The following is a 13,804-nucleotide window of genomic DNA, read 5'->3' on the forward strand; positions in this document are numbered from 1 at the left end:
AACTCTATTACATATGTTAATATTGGCAAGATAGTATTATCAAAAAGTTTTAATATCAGATCTATTGGTAAATAAAAGTTTTAATTCTTGCATAGAGTAGATGCATTGCTTTCCTTGCTTGTTGCGTCAGATGTTTCTTTGCGGTTAGGAAGCTACCAGATTTTGCTGAAAAAACACCTAGATATTTGTGTGAGTTAACAATTTCTAGAGAGGTGTTGTCTATTTTAAAAGAGAAGTTTCTATTTTGCCTTGATCCGAAAGTCATTACTTTTGTTTTATCCTTATTTATATTTAACTTGCAGTCATTCAGACAGATTTGTAGTGTTTCGGCGCTTTCAGCAATTAAGACTGTATCGTCTGCATATAAAAGTACAATTATTTGAGAAAAGTAGCAATATCGTTTTCCGGGTTTGTAAGTTCTATACCATGGTGGCCTTTAGATTCTAAGTAATTCCCAAGATCATTTAGGAAAAAGGAAAAGAGGACAGGCGATAAATTTTCTCCCTGACGCACGCCGCAGTTATAGGGGAAAAATGAGGAGTTTTGAGTTCCAAGCGAGTTGCATGAGGAAAATGTGGAGTTTTGGGTTCTAACCGAGACACAGGATTTTATATTAGAGTACATATTCATTATTAACCTGAAAAATTTACCATTTATTTTGTAATTAATAATTTTTGTCCATCAACCCACACGCCAAACAGAATCAAAAGCTTTTGAAAAGTCTATGAAACATACAAAGACTTTCTTTTTGTAGTGCCTTAATATTTCTACTATTGAGTTTAAGGTGAAGATGTGGTCAGTTGTAAAAAATGTTCTAAAGCCAGCCTGGTTTTCAAAAAGTACTTGATTATGTTCAAGAAATTTTCCAAGTCTATCATTCAAAATGGCTGTGAGAAATATACTTACACAACTTAAAAGAGTTATTGGGCGGTAATTTTCTAGAGCTCCAGTATCGCCCTTATTTTTATACAGTGTGATTATGGTCCCTTCACCCCATTGGTCTAGTTATATACCTGTTTCTAGTATAACATAAAATAAGGATACATATAAAGCTTACATCTTTTTTTTAGTATTTGATGTATTCATTTACAATGCCATCCAAGCCCGGTGCTTTATTATTCTGAAGTTTATTTATACATTTATTTATTGTATACCTATTTCTTCAGCTGTTATGTTTACATTTAATATATTATTATCATTTTCTATATCAATGCTATTTATTATATGTGACTCATCAGTATCATGGTCCTGGTTGCTATCCTTTTCAAAATAGTAATGTAATAAGTCTAGAGGTGGCATATCATCATTTTTATTCTTTGCTTTAACTTTATTTAAGTACTTTCAGTATTCTTTTGGCTGTTTTGTTTGCATGGTTCTAAGTACACTTTCCCTATTTTTGTTATATTTGTTTATGTAAGTATTCATTATTTTCTTATATTTTTTACATGCTAGATTTGCACAAATTTTATTGTATTCTGTTGGATGTTTATTATATTTTTTCTTGCTTTTACATATATTTTCCTAGAAATTTCACACTGTATGCCAAAGCAGAGTTTGTATTCCTTGCCCTTTCGTTTTTTGCTTATTTATATTTCTGGGAAGCTTTCCTTCGCACTATTTAGAAGAATACTTGACATTTCATGAGTTATTCTATTTATATTAGTTTGGTTTGCAGTATAATTGTCAGAACCATGTTAAGTGCACGATTTTGCTTCATGCAACGTGAACTTTTGATTTCCGACGTATTAAAGGATTTATTCTTATACCTTAAGATATCGGCACAAACTGCAAATAAAAACTGTCTTTTATGCACTAAAGATTTTGGCAAATGTTTTTCAATAACTTGAGATATTTGCAAAAGGTTCTTAACGATGTGTTTACAATCTGTCCAGCCCGTGCGTAATTCCATGGAAACCCCGTTGATTCTCCACCCCGTCAACGTACCAATCAGATTCATTGAGTTTGCTGCAGGAATGATTATTTCAACATACTTAAAATATTAGTACATTATTATAACAACATGGTTATTATAAGTCATCCGTCCTATGTGAATCTTTCTTTTGCACTTTTTATCTTGTAACCAGTCTATTTTAGTTTCCTGAATTTGCTGACCATTTAATCCTCATGGATTGTGTGGTGTAAAGTTATGTTAATGGGAGGCCAATACATCTGCTTCTCAGTATTTTAAAACTAATTATTAAACTTGAATTGTTATTTTGTGCTTTAAGTTACGACGTGGCCTCTATTTGTATTTGCCTGTTATATTATATACGCCTGTGATTGTGCGTTAAGTTTGCATTTATCTCAAGAACATTAAATGTGCTTCCTACCTTCGTTCACGTGGACAGGTCAGTAAAAACATTTTTAGTATATCAGTTTATAGCTATTTTTAGTCTATTAGTTGACGTTCTTATATATAGGAATCTTGTACTTCCAAATAAAATTTATTTGATTGTTTTAATTATCCGGGTGCACAGGTATTAGAACAGATACAAAGTATCGCGATTTTACTAAATAATAATGTTTATAATGTTATCTCTTTTTTTGCTGATGTTGATGTTAACATCCATATATATCGTTTATGTTTGTATTTACATGAACCCTTGTTCATATATAGTTATATTGTGTTTAGATCTTCGTATCTTGTGTATGGAGGAATAAAAGTAAAAGTGCCTGTTACATGTATATAGTCTCATCCAGAAAGCTTGGTACTGAAGATCGCCCGATCACATGTCTTGTAAAAAGATCAAACGATTTTTACCGATTTGCATGTTTATAGACGCAAATCACCATTGTTCAATGACTTGTGTAAGTATCAGTCGAAGCGTTAAACCAATTTTATTGATTCGGATATGAAGTGGTTTTCACTACAAATATTTCCCGATCGAAGAAGTTTGTATTTGGTACGTCGTATATTTTGTAATGTAATTGATATGCAAATAGTATAAGATGATTGATTCATATTAAATTAAGAACTAATTCCAACTGAAACAAGCATATGTTGAATTGTAAACATACATATTAATATCCGATTTTAAATTTAAGTCTTATTTAAGAACTGTAAACATTCCAAAGTACAGAATGGCCATCTCAAGATTAAGAGTCTCTGCATATAGGCTTAAAGTTGAAACGGGTAGATGGCAAAAACCAATAGATATCCCTTATGAAGAAAGAAAATGTCCTCTATGCAATGTTTTAGAAGATGAATACCACTTTTTTATGGATAATACATTATATACTGATGTGAGAAAAGCTTATTTAAAACCATATTATTAAGTAAGACCAAATATGTTAAAGTTTACAGATTTGTTTACCTCTCAAAATAGTAATATTTTTATAAGTTTAGCTTTGTTTATTTATTAAGCATGGGAAAAAAGAAATACTTATAATACATATTACGATTAGGGTAGGATTTTTGGTATTATATTTACACACAGCCTCTCGCTGTATATTGTCTTCTCTAAAATACCCAATATTTTGTTTTTCAATGTACCGATTTATTTTTGATGTTCATAATTTGAATGACCTGTGACTTTGTTTTATGCATATTGTATATGACATTTCATGTATACTCATGGGCTTATTGCCTACTGTATTATCAAAAAAAAAATAACTATGTATTGTATTGTAACTTAAAGTTTTAAGAAAAACAGTTTGTTCACATAGGTGAAGGCTCGATTTTGAAGAGCTCATCCTGTCCATTACTCATTCCTTGAAGATAGTCTACACTTTTAAGACATTATCTAATATTATACAAATTACAGCGTTTTATTATTCCCGAACACAATATGAAGAACGCAAACTATATAATAATAATAATATAATTTGAATCTCAAAAAGCATGGCTTATACATGTTAAGCTGTTCGCATTTTATTTTTGAAATGTGACTTATTAATATGCTAAATATTACTTGTAAGTTCTGATTATCGAAAAATGTTTGATATTGTATGTGTTGGTTACTTTTGTTTACAAAACCCATGGTGTTTAATACGGTTTGTGAAAAACTAGTAATCAATGTTAACAAATCAACAAATACTGGCTTAATGATAGCCTATTTAGGAAAGTAGTGTTCATTTTTTATAATAATCATAAGCATAATTTTTCCATATTAAGTCACTTAAAAACAACAAAGATTTCTTTGCAAAAACTATTTGCATTTAGGTTTTACGGCGCAGTTAATATTTCTTATACCGGAATCCCATCTTTCGACAAAAGTAAAACGATCACGATAACAATAATCTGTACATGTGATCACTTGATGAAAAGCACACTCATTTTGTTATGCGTGGCCATATGCTTTCTTAACTTTACTTTGACAATGATTGTTGATGAGCAAACAGTGTCAATTTGATATTTAGTACATTTATTATAGATATAAAATATAGAGTTGATATGAAAAATACCCGGTTTGCAGTTTGTATTCACACTGAAAATAAATGCAAGTTTGTTCAAACATTCGTGAATTTTATATACTTACTACATATTACTTTTAATTGGCAACTGCTTTGATTTAATTTAAAACAAAACAAAAACATGTGTTTGTACTGTCTATCCTTACAAATGCATTTTTATTAACCCATTTATGCCTAGCGTCTAGAAAAAGGGCCTTGGCAATCAGCGTAGACCCAGATGAGACGCCGCATGATGCGGCGTCTCATCAGGGTCTGCGCTGTTTGCTTAAAGAAATTTCTGTAAGAAATATTTTAAATATAGAAATAAATATACTAGACATCCTTAATTTTGGAAATAAATTGATCCAATTTAGAAGGATGGGAGAGTCCACTAGACATAAATGGGTTAATATGATTTTGTATGATACTATCATTGTCCACTCGTATACAAATATATTTTCATTCAATATAAAAGCTGTATTTAGGTTAACTTTAAATGCGGACAGAACAATCAGATTACAACTTCATGAATGATCAACTCAATCTGTTGAAAATGTCTCATTTTTTTGCTTTTATAAAACAAACCATAATAAGACAATTGCTTAGCCTTAACCGGACTAGCTTATGGCATGTGCGTTGCGTGGCGTCCCAGATGAGACTGTGTAGTACGCACATGTGCGTTGCGTGGCGTCCCAGATTGGACTGTGTAGTACGCACATGTGCGTTGAGTGGCGTCCCAGATGAGACTGTGTAGTACGCACATGTGCGTTGCGTGGCGTCCCAGATGAGACTGTGTAGTACGCACATGTGCGTTGCGTGGCGTCCCAGATGAGACTGTGTAGTACGCACATGTGCGTTGAGTGTCGTCCCAGATGAGACTGTGTAGTACGCACATGTGCGTTACGTGGCGTCCCAGATGAGACTGTGTAGTACGCACATGTGCGTTGAGTGGCGTCCCAGATGAGACTGTGTAGTACGCACATGTGCGTTGCGTGGCGTCCCAGATGAGACTGTGTAGTACGCACATGTGCGTTGAGTGTCGTCCCAGATGAGACTGTGTAGAACGCACATGTGCGTTGAGTGTCGTCCCAGATGAGACTGTGTAGTACGCACATGCTTATTATGAACGACACTTTCCGCTTTTATTCTATTTATTTTTTAGAAGCAGGTCTCTTCTATGCAAAAATCGATTTAAGCGGAAAGTGTTGTCTCTAATAAAACTGTGAGGTCTTCATATGTTAATCTGGGACGGCCTTTTTCGCGTATGCTTTTAACCATGTTAATCTGGGACAACACTTTTCGCACATGCTTTAACCATGTTTATCTGGGACGACACTTTTCGCACCCGCTTTAACAATGTTTATCTGAGACGACACTTTTCGCACATGCTTGTAACCATGTTTATCTGGGACAACACTTTTCGCACATGCTTTAACCATGTTTATCTGGGACGACACTTTTCGCACATGCTTTAACCATGTTTATCTGGGACAACACTTTTCGCACATGCTTTAACCATGTTTATCTGGGACTACACTTTTCGCACATGCTTTAACCATGTTTATCTGGGACAACACTTTTCGCACATGCTTTAACCATGTTTATCTGGGACAACACTTTTTGCACATGCTCTAACCATGTTTATCTGGGTTGACACTTTTCACACATGCTTTAACCATGTTTATCTGCGACGACACTTTTCGCACATGCTGTAACCATGTTTATCTGGGACAATACTTTTCACACATGTTTTAACCATGTTTATCTGGGACGACACTTTTCGCACATGCTGTAACCATGTTTATCTGGGACGACACTTTTCGCACATGCTTTAACCATGTTTATCTGGGACGACACTTTTTGCACATGCTTTAACCATGTTTATCTGGGACGACACATTTCGCACATGCTTTAACCATGTTTATCTGGCACGACACTTTTTGCACATGCTTTTAACCATGTTTATCTGGGACAACACTTTTCGCACATGCTTTAACCAAGTTTATTTGGGACGACACTTTTCGCACATGCTTAAACCATGTTTTTCTAGGAAGACACTTTTCGCACATGCTTTAACCATGTTTTTCTGGGACGACACTTTTCGCACATGCTTTGACCATGTTTATCTGGGACGACACTTTTCACACATGCTTGTAACCATGTTAGTCTGAGACGACACTTTTCGCACATGCTTTTAACCATGTTTTTCTGAGACGAAACTTTTCGCACATGCTTTGACCATGTTTTTCTGAGACGACACTTTTCGCACATGCTTTTGACCATGTTTATCTGGAACGGAACTTTTCGCACATGCTTTTAACCATTTTAATCAGGGACGGCACTTTTCGCACATGCTTGTAACCATGTTAGTCTGGGACGACACTTTTCGCACATGCATGTAACCATGTTAGTCTGGGACGACACTTTTCGCACATGCTTGTAACCATATCTGGGACGAAACTTTTTGCACATGCTTTTAACCATGTTTATCTGGGACAACACTTTTCGCACATGCTTTAACCATGTTTATCTGGGACGACACTTTTCGCACATGCTTTAACCATGTTTTTCTGGGAAGACACTTTTCGCACATGCTTTAACCATGTTTTTCTGGGACGACACTTTTCGCACATGCTTTGACCATTTTATATGGGACGACACTTTTTGCACATGCTTGTAACCATGTGAGTCTGAGACGACATTCTTCGCACATGCTTTTAACCATGTTTTTCTGAGACGAAACTTTTCGCACATGCTTTTAACCATGTTTTGCTGAGACGGCACTTTTCGCACATGCTTTTAACCATGTTTATCTGGAACGGAGCTTTTCGCACATGCTTTAACCATTTTAATCAGGGACGGCACTTTTCGCACATGCTTGTAACCATGTTAGTCTGGGACGACACTTTTCGCACATGCTTGTAACCATGTTAGTCTGAGACGACACTTTTCGCACATGCTTGTAACCATATCTGGGACGACACTTTTCGAACATGCTTGCAACCATGTTTATCTGAGACGACACTTTTCGCACATGCTTTAACCATGTTTATCTGGGACGACACTTTTCGTAAATGCTTTAACCATGTTTATCTGGGACGACACTTTTCGCACATGCTTTAACCATGTTTATCTGGGACGACACTTTTCGCACATGCTTTAACCATGTTTATCTGGGACAACACTTTTCGCACATGCTTTAACCATGTTTATCTGGGACTACACTTTTCGCACATGCTTTAACCATGTTTATCTGGGACAACACTTTTCGCACATGCTTTAACCATGTTTATCTGGGACAACACTTTTTGCACATGCTCTAACCATGTTTATCTGGGTTGACACTTTTCACACATGCTTTAACCATGTTTATCTGCGACGACACTTTTCGCACATGCTGTAACCATGTTTATCTGGGACAATACTTTTCACACATGTTTTAACCATGTTTATCTGGGACGACACTTTTCGCACATGCTGTAACCATGTTTATCTGGGACGACACTTTTCGCACATGCTTTAACCATGTTTATCTGGGACGACACTTTTTGCACATGCTTTAACCATGTTTATCTGGGACGACACATTTCGCACATGCTTTAACCATGTTTATCTGGCACGACACTTTTTGCACATGCTTTTAACCATGTTTATCTGGGACAACACTTTTCGCACATGCTTTAACCAAGTTTATTTGGGACGACACTTTTCGCACATGCTTAAACCATGTTTTTCTAGGAAGACACTTTTCGCACATGCTTTAACCATGTTTTTCTGGGACGACACTTTTCGCACATGCTTTGACCATGTTTATCTGGGACGACACTTTTCACACATGCTTGTAACCATGTTAGTCTGAGACGACACTTTTCGCACATGCTTTTAACCATGTTTTTCTGAGACGAAACTTTTCGCACATGCTTTGACCATGTTTTTCTGAGACGACACTTTTCGCACATGCTTTTGACCATGTTTATCTGGAACGGAACTTTTCGCACATGCTTTTAACCATTTTAATCAGGGACGGCACTTTTCGCACATGCTTGTAACCATGTTAGTCTGGGACGACACTTTTCGCACATGCATGTAACCATGTTAGTCTGGGACGACACTTTTCGCACATGCTTGTAACCATATCTGGGACGAAACTTTTTGCACATGCTTTTAACCATGTTTATCTGGGACAACACTTTTCGCACATGCTTTAACCATGTTTATCTGGGACGACACTTTTCGCACATGCTTTAACCATGTTTTTCTGGGAAGACACTTTTCGCACATGCTTTAACCATGTTTTTCTGGGACGACACTTTTCGCACATGCTTTGACCATTTTATATGGGACGACACTTTTCACACATGCTTGTAACCATGTGAGTCTGAGACGACATTCTTCGCACATGCTTTTAACCATGTTTTTCTGAGACGAAACTTTTCGCACATGCTTTTAACCATGTTTTGCTGAGACGGCACTTTTCGCACATGCTTTTAACCATGTTTATCTGGAACGGAGCTTTTCGCACATGCTTTAACCATTTTAATCAGGGACGGCACTTTTCGCACATGCTTGTAACCATGTTAGTCTGGGACGACACTTTTCGCACATGCTTGTAACCATGTTAGTCTGAGACGACACTTTTCGCACATGCTTGTAACCATATCTGGGACGACACTTTTCGAACATGCTTGCAACCATGTTTATCTGAGACGACACTTTTCGCACATGCTTTAACCATGTTTATCTGGGACGACACTTTTCGTAAATGCTTTAACCATGTTTATCTGGGACGACACTTTTCGCACATGCTTTAACCATGTTTTTCTGGGACGCCACATTTCGCACATGCTTTAACCATGTTTATCTGGGACGACACTTTTCGCACATGCTTGTAACCATGTTTATATGGAACAACAATTTTCGCACATGCTTTAACCATGTTTATCTGGGACGACACTTTTCGCACATGCTCTAACCATGATTATCTGGGACAACACTTATCGCACATGCTTTAACCATGTTTATCTGGGACAACACTTTCCGCACATGCTTCAACCTTGTTTATCTGGGACGACACATTTCACACATGCTTTAACCATGTTTATCTGGGACGACACTTTTCACACATGCTGTAACCATGTTTATCTGGGACAACACTTTTCGCACATGCTTTAACCATGTTTATCTGGGACGACACTTTTCGCACATGCTTTAACCATGTTTATCTGAGACAACACTTTTCACACATGCTTGTAACCATGTTAGTCTGAGACGACACTTTTGCACATGCTTTTAACCATGTTTTTCTGAGACGACACTTTTTGCACATGCTTTTCACCATGTTTTTCTGAGACGACACTTTTTGCACATGCTTTTAACCATGTTTATCTGGGACGGAACTTTTCGCACATGCTTTTAACCATTTTAATCTGGGACGACACTTTTCGCACATGCTTGATACCATGTTAGTCTGGAACGACACTTTTCGCACATGCTTGTAACCATGTTAGTCTGGGACGACACTTTTCGCACATGCTTGTAACCATATCTGGGACGACACTTTTCGAACATGCTTGTTTCCATGTTTATCTGAGACGACACTTTTCGCACATGCTTTAACCATGTTTATCTGGGACGACACTTTTTGCACATGCTTTAACCATGTTTATCTGGCACGATACTTTTCTCATATGCTTGTACCCATGTTTATCTGGGACAACACTTTTCGCACATGCTTTAACCATGTTTATCTGGGACGACACTTTTCGCACATGCTTGTAACCATGTTTATCTAAGATGACACTTTTTGCACATGCTTAAACCATGTTTATCTGGGACGACACTTTTCGCACATGCTTGTAACCATGTTTATCTGGGACAACACTTTTCGCACATGCTTTAACCATGTTTATCTGAAACAACACTTTTCGCACATGCTTTAACCATGTTTATCTGGGACAACACTTTTCGCACATGCTTTAACCATGTTTATCTGGGACAACACTTTTCGCACATGCTTTAACCATGTTTATCTGGGACGACACTTTTCGACCATGCTGTAATCATGTTTATCTGGAACAACACTTTTCGTACATGCTTTAACCATGTTTATCTGGGACGACACTTTTCACACATGTTTTAACCATGTTTATCTGGGACGACACTTTTCGCACATGCTGTAACCATGTTTATCTGGGACGACACTTTTCGCACATGCTTTAACCATGTTTATCTGGGATGTAACTTTTCGCACATGCTTTTAACCATTTTAATCTGGCACGACACTTTTTGCACATGCTTTTAACCATGTTTATCTGGGACAACACTTTTCGCACATGCTTTAACCATGTTTATCTGGGACGACACTTTTCGCACATGCTTTAACCATTTTTATCTGGGACGACACTTTTCGCACATGCTTTAACCATGTTTATCTGGGACGACACTTTTCGCACATGCTTTAACCATGTTTATCTGGGACGACACTTTACGCACATGCTTTAACAATGTTTGTCTGGGACGACACTTTTCGCACATGCTTTAACCATGTTTATCTGAGACGACACTTTTCGCACATGCTTTAACCATATTTCCAAGAGTAAGGCTCAATTTCAACGTTATATTTGCTGGCCTTCGTCTTGAAAATTATGCAAAACTGCTTAATAATAATGCAAAAAGAAGTTAATGACCTGCGCGCAGCAAAAAACTATAATTCTAATCAATCGTGTTTGGATGGACATATTTGTCGCGTTATCGTTTCTTATCGGTAGATAAATATAAGTCGTCAACTACCTATACGCGGCTATTTAAAAAAAAATCAAAGCGCTGAAGGTTCTGAAGTTGTTCGCTTTTGCATAATCTTAGACGCAACTCATTTTTTTTAATTATGTTACACATGCAGCTTTTTAAATTAAAAGTTTGAAATGAACACAACCCATTCAAATTTATAAAGAGTGTGTCTTAAGGCACAGGTCGAGATGTGTGTGCACTGTTTATCATCATATTTATGTTATAGAGATAACTAAGACAAAATAACAACTACATGTCTCTTTTTTGACATTCTGGAAGCATTAAAATACTATGAAATTGGTATAATTAGAACCAATTAATATAAAATAAAATGTGCAATCAACATCATATCAAATTTAGTTTTGGAATATCGAATACCACACGAAGAATATAATTTCATGATGGAAATTTCGTTTACAAAAATTGTTTTGAAACCATATACAATTCAATATAAACAATAAGATATTTGATGAAAATAAAAAATAAAAAAATAAACATGCGAGCGGTATTTTTAACTCACGAATTATGTATTTTTAAAAACAGCGCTGTTAACCCGTACTTTGTTGTTGATGCATTACTTGTTACCCTAGTAGTTCACACGGTGTCAACAAGTCTCTAACCTTAACATCGGTATAGAACGCTATTGCGCTTTTCGGCATAGCTGTTTTACCCAGCTTTTCACCTTAAATGACCTCTACATAACGCCAGCAGCCAGGAATGAATACATTCGAATATTTTGTAGGCTGATTTGAGAGAAATCCCCTGAACGTTGGCTGCATCACTGCGTCTGTGCACAGCGTAAAGGATGTCACACTGTTCAATGTACGGAATTCCGGACTACTCACTGCATGTTCAAACGACACGTAGAAACAAATTGTGGCCCAGTTACACTTACGCATTAAAATCCATCTCGCAGAATTTCAGGGTCTATACTCGACACTTAATCGTCAGGGTGAGACATGATTGACTATCGATAAATACAGTTTTACTTTTATGATGAGAACATAACAACACTACTGAAATTGTATAGTGTTACGTTAAGAGGGCTATCGTTTAATTATCTTACCACAAATGTCTCTCGTACTCAGTAAGCACGTCTGGAAATCGTTTCTTAACGCCTGAATAGTCAACCCTTATTTGCCAATTTGCTGTATTTGCTATTTTGAATTAAATTTTATTTCGAAATGCATTTTGGTACAATATGTCATTTACAACTCGCAATGAGTTTTAAAAAGACCCGCGTCATGCGAAAATGGGTCTTATGCCATATGCGCAAATCATAGCTAAAGCTCACCCAGCCTGCGCATCTCTCAGTCTGGTCAGGAGATACATAATGATACCATACAACCTTGAGTGATTTTATAGCGGACAGAATCGTCTCTGACCAGACTACGCAAATGCACAGGCTGGGGTTGAGCTACGCTGGCCGAAACGCCATGAGGTGGCTATGAAAGTGTGATTTGAATGTTTTCGAAAGAAAAGAAAACTGCGTGTTGAATATTTACATACGATATATTTCGATGGTGGTGAAATAAACTCATAGTAAGCCATGTGAGGACACATATGATGTGAACTCCCGTAGTATAATTTGTATCTACTAACACTAATGTATGGTTTGACTATAATGTCAAATACATAATATATGTTGAGAACAAAAGAACGTTTCCCAGACATATTAAATATAACCCATCTGTACAAGCCAGCACTATCAATGAGGTTACGCAACAGACGCGTGATAGTGTATTGGATGTCGATATTCCACGATACTTGTTGATCAGCAGTAGTTTTGTTTTTCCATACCTATTAAAAGCCTCAGATTTTAAATAACCTGTGCTGCGCAAAAATGCCACGTGAAAAAGACGCAGCACATAGTGAACTATTTTAATAATTCATGAAAATTCCCTGCCGCGAAACTTGTAATTCAATAATTGTCTATGTTTTTTTTTCGATATTCGCTCCGTTAAAAAATAATTTCCTGATGTTCTACACATTGATCAAAAGTATACCCATACATATTAAAGCTGTTACCAATACAAATAACACACCATGTACTAAAATAACTTTCGTAGAAAACATAATTGCAAAACAAAACAAAACGAACACAATTTTTTACACACTACAAACCAAAAACCCTACCGAACCCTCTAAAGCTCAAACTAAATGGCAAAATCTTCTTGGAGAAAAAGAATTTAATTGGAAACAAATGTTTGTCATGCCATATAAATCAACTACTGATAGCACATTGAGAAATTTCCAATACAAATACATCCAGAGAATCATAGCTACAAATAAGTATCTTTTTAAGTGCAACCTATCCAACACAAATCTATGTGATATGTGTAGTGAACATATTGAAGCAATAGAACACCTTTTCTGGGAGTGTAAACATATTCAATCTCTATGGAATCATTTGACAAACTTTCAAGAGAAACAACAATTAAATGTTAAACTATCTCTCTTAGACATCAGTTTAGGGGTAAATACCCTCAAAATACAAGAGGTTAATAACGCTGTTAATTACATTATTATATTAATGAAATATTTTATATTTAGCCTGAAATGCAGGAAACAAACACCCACCATGAATTGTTTCATCAATTATTTAAAATAAAAGATTCAAATTGAA

The 13,804-nt window shown here is 36.3% G+C and overlaps 1 protein-coding gene across 1 annotated transcript in view; it reads right to left on the bottom strand.

The window, feature by feature from the left end:
- The window catches only part of LOC127858014 (glycoprotein-N-acetylgalactosamine 3-beta-galactosyltransferase 1-like), a 40,613-nt gene that overhangs the window by 26,236 nt on the left and 573 nt on the right, over positions 1–13,804 (bottom strand). The window lies entirely within an intron of this gene.

Source organism: Dreissena polymorpha, chromosome 14 (genome assembly GCF_020536995.1).
Source record: "Dreissena polymorpha isolate Duluth1 chromosome 14, UMN_Dpol_1.0, whole genome shotgun sequence".
NCBI lineage: Eukaryota > Metazoa > Mollusca > Bivalvia > Myida > Dreissenidae > Dreissena > Dreissena polymorpha.